At 47.4% G+C, this 13,995-nt stretch overlaps 1 protein-coding gene across 2 annotated transcripts in view; it reads right to left on the bottom strand.

Annotated features, from left to right (window-relative positions):
• Positions 1–11,873, bottom strand: part of LPAR5 (lysophosphatidic acid receptor 5) — a 116,884-nt gene extending 105,011 nt beyond the window's left edge. For both annotated transcript variants that reach the window (XM_086932890.1, XM_086932888.1), the window contains exon 1: positions 11,601–11,873. The gene's annotated coding sequence lies outside the window, so the exon portion shown is untranslated. The remainder of the gene's footprint in view (positions 1–11,600) is intronic.
• Between the last annotated feature and the right edge of the window lie 2,122 nt (positions 11,874–13,995).

The following is a 13,995-nucleotide window of genomic DNA, read 5'->3' as shown; positions in this document are numbered from 1 at the left end:
GGCTTTGTTACTGCATTAATTATTTCTATACAATCATGTGGAGCTGGATCTGTCATACCTGTAGGTAACAGTGTTGCTGGATTCAGGATGTTGCAACGCCTGATTTCTATGTGTGGCTGGAATAGTGTTAATTCATAACCTGTCAGTCGTGCTATAGTTAAGTATTGAGTCTGGGTTCTGTTTAACAAAACCTCTACAGAATGTGGTACTTGAACTGTTAACTGATGACCTAAAACAATTGAATCACTTTGTCTTATTGCTAACGCTGTTGCTGCTACTGACTTTAAGCACGCAGGGAGTGCTTGGGCTACGGCATCCAATGTACTAGAAAAATAAGCACAAGGCTTATGTGAACCTGCTTGATCTTGAGTGAGGACAGACAACGCTGTACCATCACGTTCTGTAACAAAAAGTGTAAACGGTTTGCTGTAACATGGCGTTGCTAAAACTGGTGCTTGGCATAAAACTTTCTTTAAGTCTTCAAAAGCTTGTGTATGTTCCTGAGTCCAAGGGAGGGCAGTCGAAGTCGCTGCCTCCTGTGTCGTTAACTGGATGAGTGGCTTGGCTAGAAATGCATACTGGGGAATCCATTGTCTGCAGTACGAGGTGAGGCCTATGAAGGCCCGCACTTCCTTTTGTGTCTTGGGTTGCGGCATGTTCACAATTAACTGAATGCGATCGGGAGTGAGCTGTCTCCCCACTTTGGACAGCAAGTGACCCAAGTACACAACTTGCTGAACACAGAATTGTAGCTTCGAAGGAGACACTTTGTGTCCCTTGTCGGCCAGGAAATGTAAAACTGTCAGTGATGCTTTTTCACATTCGGGCTCACTTCGTGCGGTGATCAGCAGATCATCGACGTATTGTAGTAAAGTGGTGTTGACTGGCATTTGAATACAATCTAGTTGTCTCTTCAGTGCTTGACTATAGATGCTGGGGCTTTCTGTGAATCCTTGAGGTGCGCGCGAAAATTTGAAACTGCGTCCATTTAAACAGAATCCGAAGAGATATTGGCTCTCTGGATCAATAGGCACGCTGAAGAAGGCGTTCTTGAGATCAATTACAGTAAAGAACGTTGCTTCTGAATCAATAGCAGTCAATAGAGATGATATATCGGGGACCACAGGATACTGTGGGATAATGCATTTATTCAATTCTCGAAGATCAATCACCAGCCGATATACTGGCGGTGCATTGGGATCAGTACGTTTAAGAATCGGAATGATGGGTGAATTACAGATATTGGAGTCGGTTTCGACGACCACTCCTTGGGCCATGAGCTCTTCAATGATTTTCAGTAAAGCCACTACAGCATCGGGTGGTAACTTGTATTGTCTGATTCTGGGTAATACAACACCTGCCTTGAGTGTAACGCGGTATGGTGTAATGTGCATACATCCTACATCAGTTGGGCCTTTTGCCCACAAGTAATCAGGTACATTTTTCAATCTGACGTCAAACTCACGCAAAACATAATGGCCCTTGAAATCCCGCAGAAAGAGTCTAACTCCCTCCGGGGAACAGCAGATTATGGCTCCTAGAGCCTTCAATGTTTTAATTCCTAATAGATTTTCTGGACATGATTTCGTGAGTAACAGGTCTGTAACGCGTGATAATGGACCCACAGCCAGGGGAACTGGTTCTGATACTTCATTTACAATAGGCTGTCCTGAAAAACCAAGGGAAACATTTTGTGAGCCTGAGAGGGGTGCCCCTGGAACTTCGTCATGACTTATTGTAGTGCGACTTGCCCCTGTGTCAATTAAAAACTTTCTGTCTTTTCCCAATACTTGACTGTGTACATAAGGACCTTCTTGATCTACAGGAATCTCAATAAGAGGCAAGCCACCTTCCCTCTCTAGGCTGTTTCATGTATATCGGGAGTATTCGGGGTAAGCAGACTGGGCATACTGGTACATCTGTTGTGAGACTTGCTGAGTCGCAGCAATGGGCTGTGGCTGTGGTACTGCTACGGTCTGTGCTGTCTGTGCGGATGCATGTATAGGCTGTGTATTCTGTGTAGACTGATGCTGGTTATGGTCTTGTCTAGGCGGATGCGGTCTTTCTTTAGTTTTACCTGTCGCTATGTTATGTTTCAGAACTGGACATTCGTGTACGTAGTGACCTGGCTGCTTGCAATAATTGCATGTCCCTTTAACAGGAGCCGCAGTGTGACTTGTCTGGGTCGTACCTTTCCTGTGACTGTCGGATGGGACCGTCTGAGCTACTAACATTTTCATTTTCGTGTCTTTCATACGTTTCTGTTCCTGATCTTGTTCTTCCCTAATTCTATTCTGGTGATATTGTAACATTTGTAACATCTGGGATGGCGTATTTGCTTGCCATGTACTCTCGACTTTATACACTCTATTTTTAACTAACGGTAGGGAATTCTCGACTAACTTTGATACAAAAAGATGTGGGTACGACTCGCTACTTGGCTGGAGGCCACTATTGATAATAAAACATTTCTCGAATCTTGAATAGAAGTCACTAGTATCTTCATCATGTTTCTGTTTACAGGACGAGATTGCATCCCAATCTTCTTTTCTAGTTGTCAATAATCTGGGCAAGACCTGTACTATCAAACCTGGTAATGCTTTAGTTTTGTCCCCAAGGCCTAACCCTGGAACCCGTTTTTTCTCTTCTTCTTCTATTTCTGCCCAGGCAATCTTTGTGTCTCCCACCTCCCATTCCTTTTCCTTCAGTTTCTCAAATATACCCGTAGGCAGTAACACTTTCAACATTTTCATGATATCATCATACGTGTAGTCTCCCATCAGTAACATATCTTTGAGCTCTCTATGAAAACCTGCAGGGTCTTTATCATGGCACGGGACTAATTTCTTCATTTCTAACAGTTCTAATTTAGTCAGAGGCGTGTGTACATACACGCGTTTCAAAACCTTATCCTCACCCATTACAGGGTGTACTTCTCGTAAGGGGTTCTGACTTTCAATACCACCCCTGCACTGCATATGGTACATTTTCCTCTCTGGAGGTGGGGCGGGAACATGTTCAGAGCTTACAAAGGTATCATATCTGCGTCGTTGTTCTAGAATTATTTGAATTAATTTGGTACTTAAGCCTCTCCATCTATCCATCAGTAGTGCTTCTAGTGTCTCGTGTAAGGGACCTGGATCGGAATAATGTTTTCTGTATTTAATGAGAAGGTGCTGAATCATGTATACGCCTGCTAGTTTCTGTTCGTCGGGGGAGAGGTTCAGAAATGTCTGCGCCACTGTGTCATCATTATATATGTCTGCATTTTCGGCCCATGATACAGCTGATCGGGCTAGTTCTTGTTCATCCATAGAATTGAGTACATGGTACCCAACTCGATCTCGAAGCCGTTTATCAGTTTCCTGGAACTGATGCTCAGCAGAATTCGGATTCGTTAAGGCAGAGAAGAAAACTCTCTTGCTCTCCGGACGGACACCTTTCCTAAGGTAGTTTCCCCTACCTACATATGCTATAATGTCTGTAGACTTTCCTGATGTCCCATCTTCATTTTCTTCCTCAGAGGAAGTTTTATCAGTTTCTTCCTGATGCGCAGTTAATACTGCCTTTCTAATTTTCTGGGACATAGCGGCTATGCAAGTCCCCTTGTCATGTTTTGCTTCTGCTATATTTTGGCCCCACTTGTTCAATACGTCTAATTCACTCTGATCTGTTCCGGGCCTGTCTCGTTCTCTTATTACACAATTAATGAAGAATCGTAATATCTGTTTTTGAATGTCAACTTTCTGTTTATACATGGCAGCTTGGACACTGTCGGGATCTTTCCCTGTCTGTATGAATTTGTATAGTCTGTCGAGGGCTTCCTGCATTCCCACACAGCATAACAAGCTGTCGGTGGCAGATCTTAAGCGCAGTGATGCTAATACCATTAGATCGTCTGTTCCGGGTACTGGATCATATCTGCAGAATGACATCCTATCTTTCAATGCCTCAAGCCGGGATGAATAGTGGGGAGACTGGAAAGGATTCTGTGTGTCCTTTAAATGCAATCTGTGTGTCGGTGGCGGGGTCTGTAGACCCGCTGTCACACCTCCTGAGGCGGATGCTTGGGCATTATCTCTCCGCGGAGTCTGTATCTGAACGTGAACTTGTCGTTTAGGTGGATCAGGCAAACGTGGTTTCGGTAGGTCAGTTTTGAGTAGGGGAAGTGGCGGGGCTGGCGGAACAGGAGAAGTCTGTTGCGGTACCGGCGGAACGTGACCTGGGGGTGGAGTACCACCCCCGTCCCTGTCTGCAGGCAGGGCGCGAACAGGCAGATTGGTGTAAGCTGGTGCTACATCATCTAGATAGGAATTTAGGAATATGTCTTTAGTAGTTTTGTGCATTACTTTAGTTGGAACCAATGGTGACGGCAAATTTTTCGGTATTTCTGAAATGGCGTCAGGGGTACCTTCGGCCAAAAGATACATGTTGTTCACTTGGCTATTTTGGGTACGATCTATTTGTTCTAATTTTACTCGAATTCCCTCAGTAACTAATTCGTTTTCTTGGGCCTTTTCTGATTCTTGAAGTCTGTCTTCTCTACGGAGTGCTCTTTCAGCACGCTTACGTGATTCCTTACGCCAAAATTCTATGGCGTCTTTCTGAGATTGTCTAGCTTTCTTTTTCCGTAATACTTCTTCTACCCTTATGATGCACTCGGCATCCCATGTTCCGTTAACTGGCCATCGGTATCTTTCCTCTAGGTGCTTGGTATATTCGGTCCATAACTCTAGATACAGAATGGCGTCTATGCCATGTTTATTGTACATAAAATTACCTGGAGTGTCCCTAGGGGGGATTGGAATCTCTTCCTCTAACATCCCTTTCCTAGTTCCTATCTGCTTTAACTTGTTAAAAAACGGCATTGTGCCTACTTGATACTGAAATGCTTGATCCTTGATACTCAATGTTGACTGTAACTATTTATACAAGAGACACAATAATGCACAAAAACAATCACATTCATACCACGACATTAATTACAAAAACATTTAAAACATAGATGACTACCCCTCTATACTAGAAGTACCGCTCAACGATACGGATACACTGCTGTAACAGTGCAGAAATTCGGAATACTTTATATACTGCTAAACAGTACAGATACACTGCCTAAAAACAGTGCAGACCGGACTTGCGTACCCAAACCCGTCTAGATACGACCCAGCAATGGTACTCACCGGGAAGCACGGAAAACAGAAGGCCTCGGAAAACTCGACTGGACTCGGCTCGGAACTTCGGAAAACTTCGGAAAACTTCGGAAAACTTCGGAAAACTGGTGGGCCTCTTCACACCTCGGACCTTGCTTCTTTCGGCTGGGCTCTGGTCGGGATCCTCCGCACTCCTCACCGCCTCGTCTGGGCACTGATTGCAGTCTTCGTCACCTCCGTGTGTCAGAGGGGGATGCAGGAAATCCTGCCAGTACACGTGTAGTCCGTCTAACTGATGGCAGGGGACACGGATTGCAACGCACCTTCCGGCGCGTGAGGTGGGGGAGGGGTCCCTATTCGGGCGCCAAAATGACGTAAATAATTAATTTACTCTCTTAATTTCTATGCAGGTAAGTACTTAATTAATAATAACTCAATCAGAATGAAGGAAAACAGAGTCCGTGGTGTAAGAGTTTCTAAGGGTTTTATTCCTCATAAAGGAATCAGGATATCATGTTCTGACCACCACACAGGGTGTCAGAAGGGATAGATGAGCGCGCTCTCGTTTATTGACAATACATAGCTTATATACTTGATTTACATCATAATGTTCAATGTAAGAGGCGTAACAGCTGAGAGAAGACAAGATAACAGTATACACGTGGTATTAGTACATCATCAAGAGGCGTAAACTAGGCGTAAACTAGAGGTGTGTGCTAGAAACGTCACTGATAGGTGACGCAAGTGGGTGGCACCAAGGGGTGGTGCTAACAGAATGTTGCAATGTCAGCAGAAATCGGAAGCTTGGATGCGCGCGCAGCTGCATGACGTGTGATTGACGGGGTGCAGGGGACTTGACATTCACACTGACGGAAAGAGACAGAAGTCTGGTATGTCAGATCAACTTGTGCTTCTATCATATCTGATATCTGATGTTTAGGAACTAAGCTATCTGGGCAGAAAGGTCTCTAGAGCAGAAGCTATTCTATACTTGCTGTGAGTGCGTGTATAAGCGCCTGAGTGTCTGTATGAGAAGCGTGGGGGCATGGGGCCTTCCATGGAAGCATGGCAACAGAGGCTATGAATTACTTGCATAGAGACAGGTCGGCCCTTTAGCCCTGCAGCTGAGGAAGGATGTTTACTGAAGCTAGCAGGCTGAAATGTATTTTCGGGGAGGGAAACAGATAACTCGAAGGTTATAGTCAATCTTGGCAGGTAGCAGGCTGAGCTGAGCACGGAGGACCGCGCTAGAAGTAAGTCAGAGTTCACGGGTACGGGGGCTGCTTGGGCAGGGGCCCTCGCAGTCAGAAGCCAGAAAAGAGGCTCGGTGGCAGAGATTCAGGGCCTACTTTCAGCCAGGCTGAAAAACGTAGGAGTGCACTTCAAAAAGACGTTGGCATAGCATACTTAGGAACGGACCATCTAACCCATTCATGGTGGGTCTGAAAGAGGACAAGTTAACGTTGGACGCAAATGTATTTGCGTCTTCATAGCTGGTACAGGAGGGAAGTTACATGCACTTTAACTCGTACATGGAGTCGGTGGGGTACTCGCTAGGGAACACAACATGGCCAAAATGTAATTTTCCTCAGGATGCCCATGATAGGGTCAGTACTGATTTGTATATGACAGGTTCCTGTCTAGAGTGGCACAGTGGGCAAAAAATGATGGATTGGAATGCTGCCCAAGCCAGTGTCAGTGGTTAAACTATTTGCAAGCATTCCTCCCATTATCTTTTGTGTGTTTGGTGTAACACCCTAAGTGGGCAAGGATATGGCTAGAAGAGGGTCCCATGCGCGGAGCACCATAGGATTGAAGCTGTGTTACAGGGCCTAAGCCATACCTCACTTACAAAACATGAATCTGAAACAGATTTGGGATTACTTGTGTTCCGAGGGGGCAATGTCTGGCGGATCGGGGTGCAATGTTTCCATGACTAACAGAGTCTGTACTTATTTGCATATGGCCGGCCTCTGTCTAGATTGGTAAAGTGGGTAAAAAATGATGGATTGGAATGCTACCCTGAGTCATTGCTAGTGGTTAAACTATTTTCAAGCATGACTCCTATTACCTTTAGTATGTTTGATGTAGCACCCTACGCAGTGAAGCATATGTCCAGAAGGGGGTCCCATGTTCAGAGCAACCCAGGACACAAACTGTGCCACAGGGTCCAAGCTATATATCACTGGCAAGACCTAAGAAGTCTGACACAGATGTGGGGTTGCTTGTTCCTCTGTAGAGGGATATGCCTGGCAGTTTAGAATGGACTTCCATGATGAGCAGGGTCAGCATTGATTTTCATAAGGCAGGCCTCTGTCTAGCGTGGGAAAGTGGATGAAAAACGATGGGTTGGGATGTTAGTCTGAGTGATTTCCAGTGTTTATGCTTTTTACAAGCATACCTCCCATCAAAGTTTGTGTGCATAACGATCCTCTTTTTCATAAACATTATTGTGTCATTAGCCGTGAAAATTAATTTTATGTCACATTCACTGTTCCCAGAGCTGTAGTTATTTGAAGAGGGCACTCACAGGGTATAACAATCTCAAACATTAAACTTCTCACTGGTATTTCTCCTGTCTTATTAGATTTAACAGTTCTCTTTGAGAACCACTTATATTTTACATTAGTAATTTTATTTATTTATGCGATTTTATATAGCGCGGACTTTACCCAAAGGTGTCCGGCAGCTTGCTTCTTAATGGAAGAAGGTGTTTTCAACGGCCGGTAGTGTAGACACAAAGCAAAGTCAAAACTGAAGGTCAGTTCGAAAACATAACTAGGATTAAAAGAAGCACACCTTTTATTCAAAGTCTTTGGTTTCAAACAAAAGGCGCTTGGATGCATACTACACCCAGAATTCTCTTCCCTCACCACCACATTTATGACCACAGGACTTGCTTCACAGCATGACAGGGGTCTGCCAGACCTCCTGCTGACTGCAGCAGTGAAACGAGTCCTGTCCAGCTGGAAGGATACAGCTAAGACGTCATACAAAGGTTGGATCAACTGGGTGACGTACCTCAGATAGCACTGCACTGCAAAACTCACCCTGGAGGCCAGCTACTTGGGGGATGTGGAAATTCCCTGATAGGTATCTGGACTCCTATGAACCTCCGTGAGACCACCTGAGGGGGTCGGCTGTTCACAAAACAAAACGCTACACCCCCAGACTAGGCTCATCGCTATCGAACACTTCTTGTAACCTCCCACTGTGGATTGCACCACCAGAGTTCGAATAATGCAAATATCAGTAAAGAATGTCCAAGAATTGTTATGTCTTGTTTTGTTTCTTCTTTATTCAATTTTCTTTTAGGCAGCCAATGCGTTTCGTTCAAAAGAACTTCATCAGGGTGTGCTGGCTGTGTCCAATGTGCACAGACATCACATTTTGTTTCTCTGTATTCTGCGTCCAAATCAAAGTAAGCGACTACTGTGCCGAGCGAAAAGTGGCGTCCTCTCCTGAGGAAAAAAGTGTCCGTATTGAAAAACTCACCCTGGAGGCCAGCTACTCGGGGGATGTGGAAATTGCCTGATAGGTATCTGGACTCCTATGAACCTCCGTGAGACCATTTGAGGGGGTCGGCTGTTCACAAAACAAAACGCTACACCCCCAGACTAGGCTCATTGCTATACAACACTTCTTGTAACCTCCCACTGTGGATTGCACCACCAGAGCTCGAATAATGCAAATATCAATAAAGAATGTCCAAGAATTGTTATGTCTTGTTTTGTTTCTTCTTTATTCAATTTTCTTTTAGGCAGCCAACGCGTTTCGTTCAAAAGAACTTCATCAGGGCGTGCTGGCTGTGTCCAATGTGCACAGACATCACGTTTTGTTTCTCTCTATTCTGCGTCCAAATCAAAGTAAGCCGCTACTGTGCCGAGCGAAAAGTGGCGTCCTCTCCTGAGGAAAAAAGTGTCCGTATTGAAAAACTCACCCTGGAGGCCAGCTACTCGGGGGATGTGGAAATCGCCTGACAGGTATCTGGACTCCTATGAACCTCCGTGAGACCACCTGAGGGGGTCGGCTGTTCACAAAACAAAACGCTGCACCCCCAGACTAGGCTCATTGCTATAGAACACTTCTTGTAACCTACCTCCAATCTTTCTTTCTTACTCTCTCTCTTTCTATCACCCTGACCTTAAGCTCTTAGCAAGTCAATGTAAAGGGGTGGAGCTAAACACGTATACCAATTACCTGTAGCTACGGCAACACCAACCACGTTTGGCGGGTACCTCGTAACGGAAACTCTAATGTACCTGTCTGTAAAATTTAATAAAATACTTTGAAATAAAAATAAAAAAAATTGCATACAGGTTTGTTTTCGGCTGTGTGGAGCACTGTATATTTTAAACAAACCTATTTACCCTGGGAGTTAGAAAGGGTGGTGTTATTAATAATATGTCGCTGTGCTGACAGGCCACACAAATGCATTATTTGTTGGTGAGTCACATTTTCATGGCTACATATTTCCAGTGGCCCTTATTATGGGCTCAGACAATTCCTGCATGGAAAGTTGTGTTGACAAGAAAGCCGAGGCCGGCTGGAGGTGTCACACTGGCACAGCGCCACGTGCAGTTACAACCTGCATGGGCGAGGGAAAGTTGGGAGGGGCCAGGAAGTTGGGTAAAGACAGGAAATGACTAAAAGATGAGGGTGAGAGGCCGCAGGGGGTGTTACTGGTGGACAAGAAGGTAATGAAAGAGGTAAGGGACCGGAAGTGAGGCAGGCATCAGGGCAGATGTAGGGTTGTTTGGAACAGGTAGACAAGAGTTTAGCACATAGTTGACACTTTGTCCCTGATTGCATGTGTGTTTTATCATTGCATTCAGGACCGTATGTTTTATTCTTCCCAGATATGTATTGCTGGACCACAAGTACCAGGATTCAAAGAGGCAACAGAGACCGGAAGTGTTGCTCGCTCACTTTACACAAGAGAATATGAAAACCGTAGGAAAGGTGGGCACATGATAAGGCCTAGAGGGGAAATACTATTATGCGGTTGCTGCATTTTCCACACGAATATGGATTTGCTGTTCTTGCCACGTAATCCATCATATGCCGAATAAAGTGCACATTTTAATACACAAAATGTTTCAAGCTGAAACATGAGCACTTCGTGGGAACTAACCGGTCTCCTTCGGCAACAGATTTATTAAGATTTAAAACATGTAAAAAGGGGACAATTTGCACAGATAATGTAAACATCCCAGTCGGTGGACCAGAGCGGGAAATTGATATTTTTTTTATTTTAGCATTAGCGCACATTCATGTTCAAATCAGAGACACCTTTCTCAGAGTCTCAGATTTTTCAAGGGAAGGCTAACAAATGCAATGTTTCTCTTTTTTAAGGTCACATGTCTGGAATCCTAAAGTGTCTCCTAGCGAGGCACTTTCATGCTAAATAAGAAACGTACTGCAATCTTTGTTCTGCTCGGCCGATTTAAGTGCAATCATGTATTGCTAAATATTTTCCTTTCCGTGCCGCATACTTTATTCAATAGTATTGACTTATTACCCCCCCCCCCTACACACACACACACACACACACACTTCAGCATAATTCCTGATGCCATGCACAAGGGGAAGGTAGGTGGTCATGTCAAAGAAACATAGGCCGGTGGGGGGGAGACACGGCAAAAAGAGAAAAGAACAGGCTAGGTTACCTGATGTTACCAGGGACATGGGCTTTAATTTGGAACGCATTGCATTCTGGGAGTTGTAGTCCTTGTTCATCTCAATTGAACAAACTGTACTGTCCGTGATTCTGGCCCATGTGACATGAAGCTGCCTGGTAACTGTATGGGAGGGTCCCCTGAAACTGAGGCTGGAAAGGAAGTCTGGTGATCCCCCCCACCCACTGAGGTAAGAGAGGGAGGCAGGCGAAGGCCTGCAGCTGGGGCCACCACAAAGAGAAAGTTGGCGGGCCCGCGAAGAGGGCCTCTAAAGTAAACTGGGGTGTGAGAGTGGGAGGGGAAGGGCTCTTTCCACCGACATACTAAGGATGAAGGCGGGATCGATGGAGGGTTTGACTCTGAGGTAGGGTGACCCGAATTTTAAAGCAAAAAACCGAGACATTTCACAAAAATAGAAGAGTCGAGCCAGCGCACAGAATGACAGGCTCCCCAGGAGGGAATTACAAAACAGGCAGTAAGAACATACATAAGATGCAATTTTTAAACCCAGTAGCTTACCTGTGAATTAAATTGCTTTCTTGGAACAACTGCTAACTATCCCTTCTTTGTAAAACATAAAAAACACCTCCCCTGTTTTAAGTCGACCCTCTCCAAAACCCGGGCCATGAGCTAAATTTCTCGAAATCTGCCCGGACAGCTGGTGAAAAACGGGGGCCGTCCGGGCAAGTCCGGGTCACCCTACCCTGAGGGAGGTGAGAGAGGGGCCAGTGCGCACCCTGGGCTCGGAGCACCTGGCGGAGGTACTCACCCCGGCACTCGTCTCCTTCCTGGATGTGGTGGCCAGAGCGGGAGCTGGGGCCCTCAGGGGCCCGTGCGGTTGAAGGCCCCGGGGGTGTGCCGAGGAGGGCAGGCCGATGTTAGGGAGGGCTCGTCGGTGCTGGGGCCCCGGGCCGGGCCGAAGAGGTGTCTGCGGGCCTTCTGCTCGCTGTCTGAGGGCCTGTCGGTGCTGGGGCCCCCGGGAGATGTCTGCGGGCCCTTTCTCTGCTCCCGGTGTGAGGGCCCGACGGTCTCCGCAGCCTCCCTCGCCAGTAATACCTGCTCCCGGGTGGAGGCCGCGCGGCGCTGGACCCGCCCTGGAGGACGAATCCCAACATGTTCCCTGCCAATGCCAGGCTCCCGGGCGACCTGGGGCAAGAAGAGACACGATCCCCCCCCGGAGCTCCGTGGAGCCGGCAAACAACGAGGAGAGGGAACACACCAAACACACGAAGCATGGGCAGGCATGGCAGGCTCTGCCAGGAAACACGCTCAGAGAACATGGGGTGGGGTGCAAGTAAAGCTCACCTGTCAAAGAGAGCACGTAAAGCTTGCCTGCCAAGGAGAGCATGCCAGTTCACCTGTCAAAGGGAACATGCCAGGAACACATGGGGGGGGGTGCAAGTAAAGCTCACCTGTCAAAGGGAGCGTGCCAGGAACACAGGGGGGGGGGGGGGTGCAAGTAAAGTTCACCGTCAAAGGGAGCACGCCAGGAACACAGGTGGGGGGTGCAAGTAAAGTTCACCGTCAAAGGGAGCACGCCAGGAACACATGGGGGGAGGGGGTGCAAGTAAAGTTCACCGTCAAAGGGAGCATGCCAGGAACACATGGGGGGGGGGGGGGGGGTGCAAGTAAAGCTCACCTGTCAAAGGGAGCGTGCCAGGAACACAGGGGGGGGGGGGGGTGTGCAAGTAAAGTTCACCGTCAAAGGGAGCACGCCAGGAACACAGGTGGGGGGTGCAAGTAAAGTTCACCGTCAAAGGGAGCACGCCAGGAACACATGGGGGGAGGGGGTGCAAGTAAAGTTCACCGTCAAAGGGAGCATGCCAGGAACACATGGGGGGGGGGGGGGGTGCAAGTAAAGCTCACCTGTCAAAGGGAGCGTGCCAGGAACACATGGGGGGGGGGGGGTGCAAGTAAAGCTCACCTGTCAAAGGGAGCACGCCAGGAACACAGGTGAGGGGTGCAAGTAAAGTTCACCGTCAAAGGGAGCACGCCAGGAACACAGGTGGGGGGTGCAAGTAAAGTTCACCGTCAAAGGGAGCACGCCAGGAACACATGGGGGGAGGGGGTGCAAGTAAAGTTCACCGTCAAAGGGAGCATGCCAGGAACACATGGGTGGGGGGGGGGGAGGGGGTTGCAAGTAAAGCTCACCTGTCAAAGGGAACACGCCAGGAACACAGGTGGGGGGTGCAAGTAAAGTTCACCTGTCCAAGAGAGCATGCCAGGAACACATGGGGGGGGGGGGGTGTGCAAGTAAGGCTCACCTGTCAAAGGGAACATGCTAGGAACACAGATGACGAGGGACAAAAGGGAAACAAGAGTCAGACGGTATGACCCCAGCACTAGAACAGGCAAGAAACATGAGCGAGGGAACACGCAAAGGGCGTAAGGAAGTAGGAGCATCACGGGCTCACGTGTAGAGGAAGAATGCCGCAAGAGCTGGGCGAGAGTGAAGCACGCCCAGAACGCTGCGGATGGAGAAACACACAAAGAACACAGGAGAAGGGGGACGCAGCAAGAACAGGTTCGAGGGCGAACATGCACAGAGCACACATGAGAAAGAATGTGACAAGGATGAGCAGGAACGTAGAAAGAACACGTGTAAAGAGTAAACACAACAACACGAGTAGAAACACGCTGCAAACTTGTGCGAGAAGGAACCCGGAATCCAGGCGAGCACGCTAAGATCAAAGGGAACAAAAAAGGAACAGGTTGGAGGACATGGAAACACACCTGCCAAACAGGTGAACACTGGCGAGCTACAGATCAAGAACAGGAGCAAAGAGGAACGGGCCACGGACGAGGAGAAACACGCCAGGGGCGTGGGTCAAGAAACATTTCAAGACCTGGGAAAAGTGTGCAAGAGACAAGGCAAGGCCCCCCTCCCTAGGGCCCCCCTGGGAAAGTAATCTTTATCTCTCTGGAGCTCGCCTGTCTATTTCTATATCTGAACCTCTCTTCTCTCTACATACCTCTCTTTGCCCAGTGTCATTTTAAAGCTTTTGTGGGAACTCAGCGAGACATATTTCATCTGTGTGTGAAACCCATTTCAGAATGTTTGCCATCATGTGCGCTACACTTGGCACACACGTGGGTGATAAAGCTCAAAGTTGTTATGAAAACGGGGCCCCAAAATACGTTTTGCCCAGGACCCCAAACATTCT

Source organism: Lissotriton vulgaris, chromosome 7, assembly GCF_964263255.1.
Source record: "Lissotriton vulgaris chromosome 7, aLisVul1.2, whole genome shotgun sequence".
Lineage (NCBI taxonomy): Eukaryota > Metazoa > Chordata > Amphibia > Caudata > Salamandridae > Lissotriton > Lissotriton vulgaris.
Note: the sequence above shows the minus strand (reverse complement) of the source record. Positions and strands in the feature narration are given on the sequence as shown.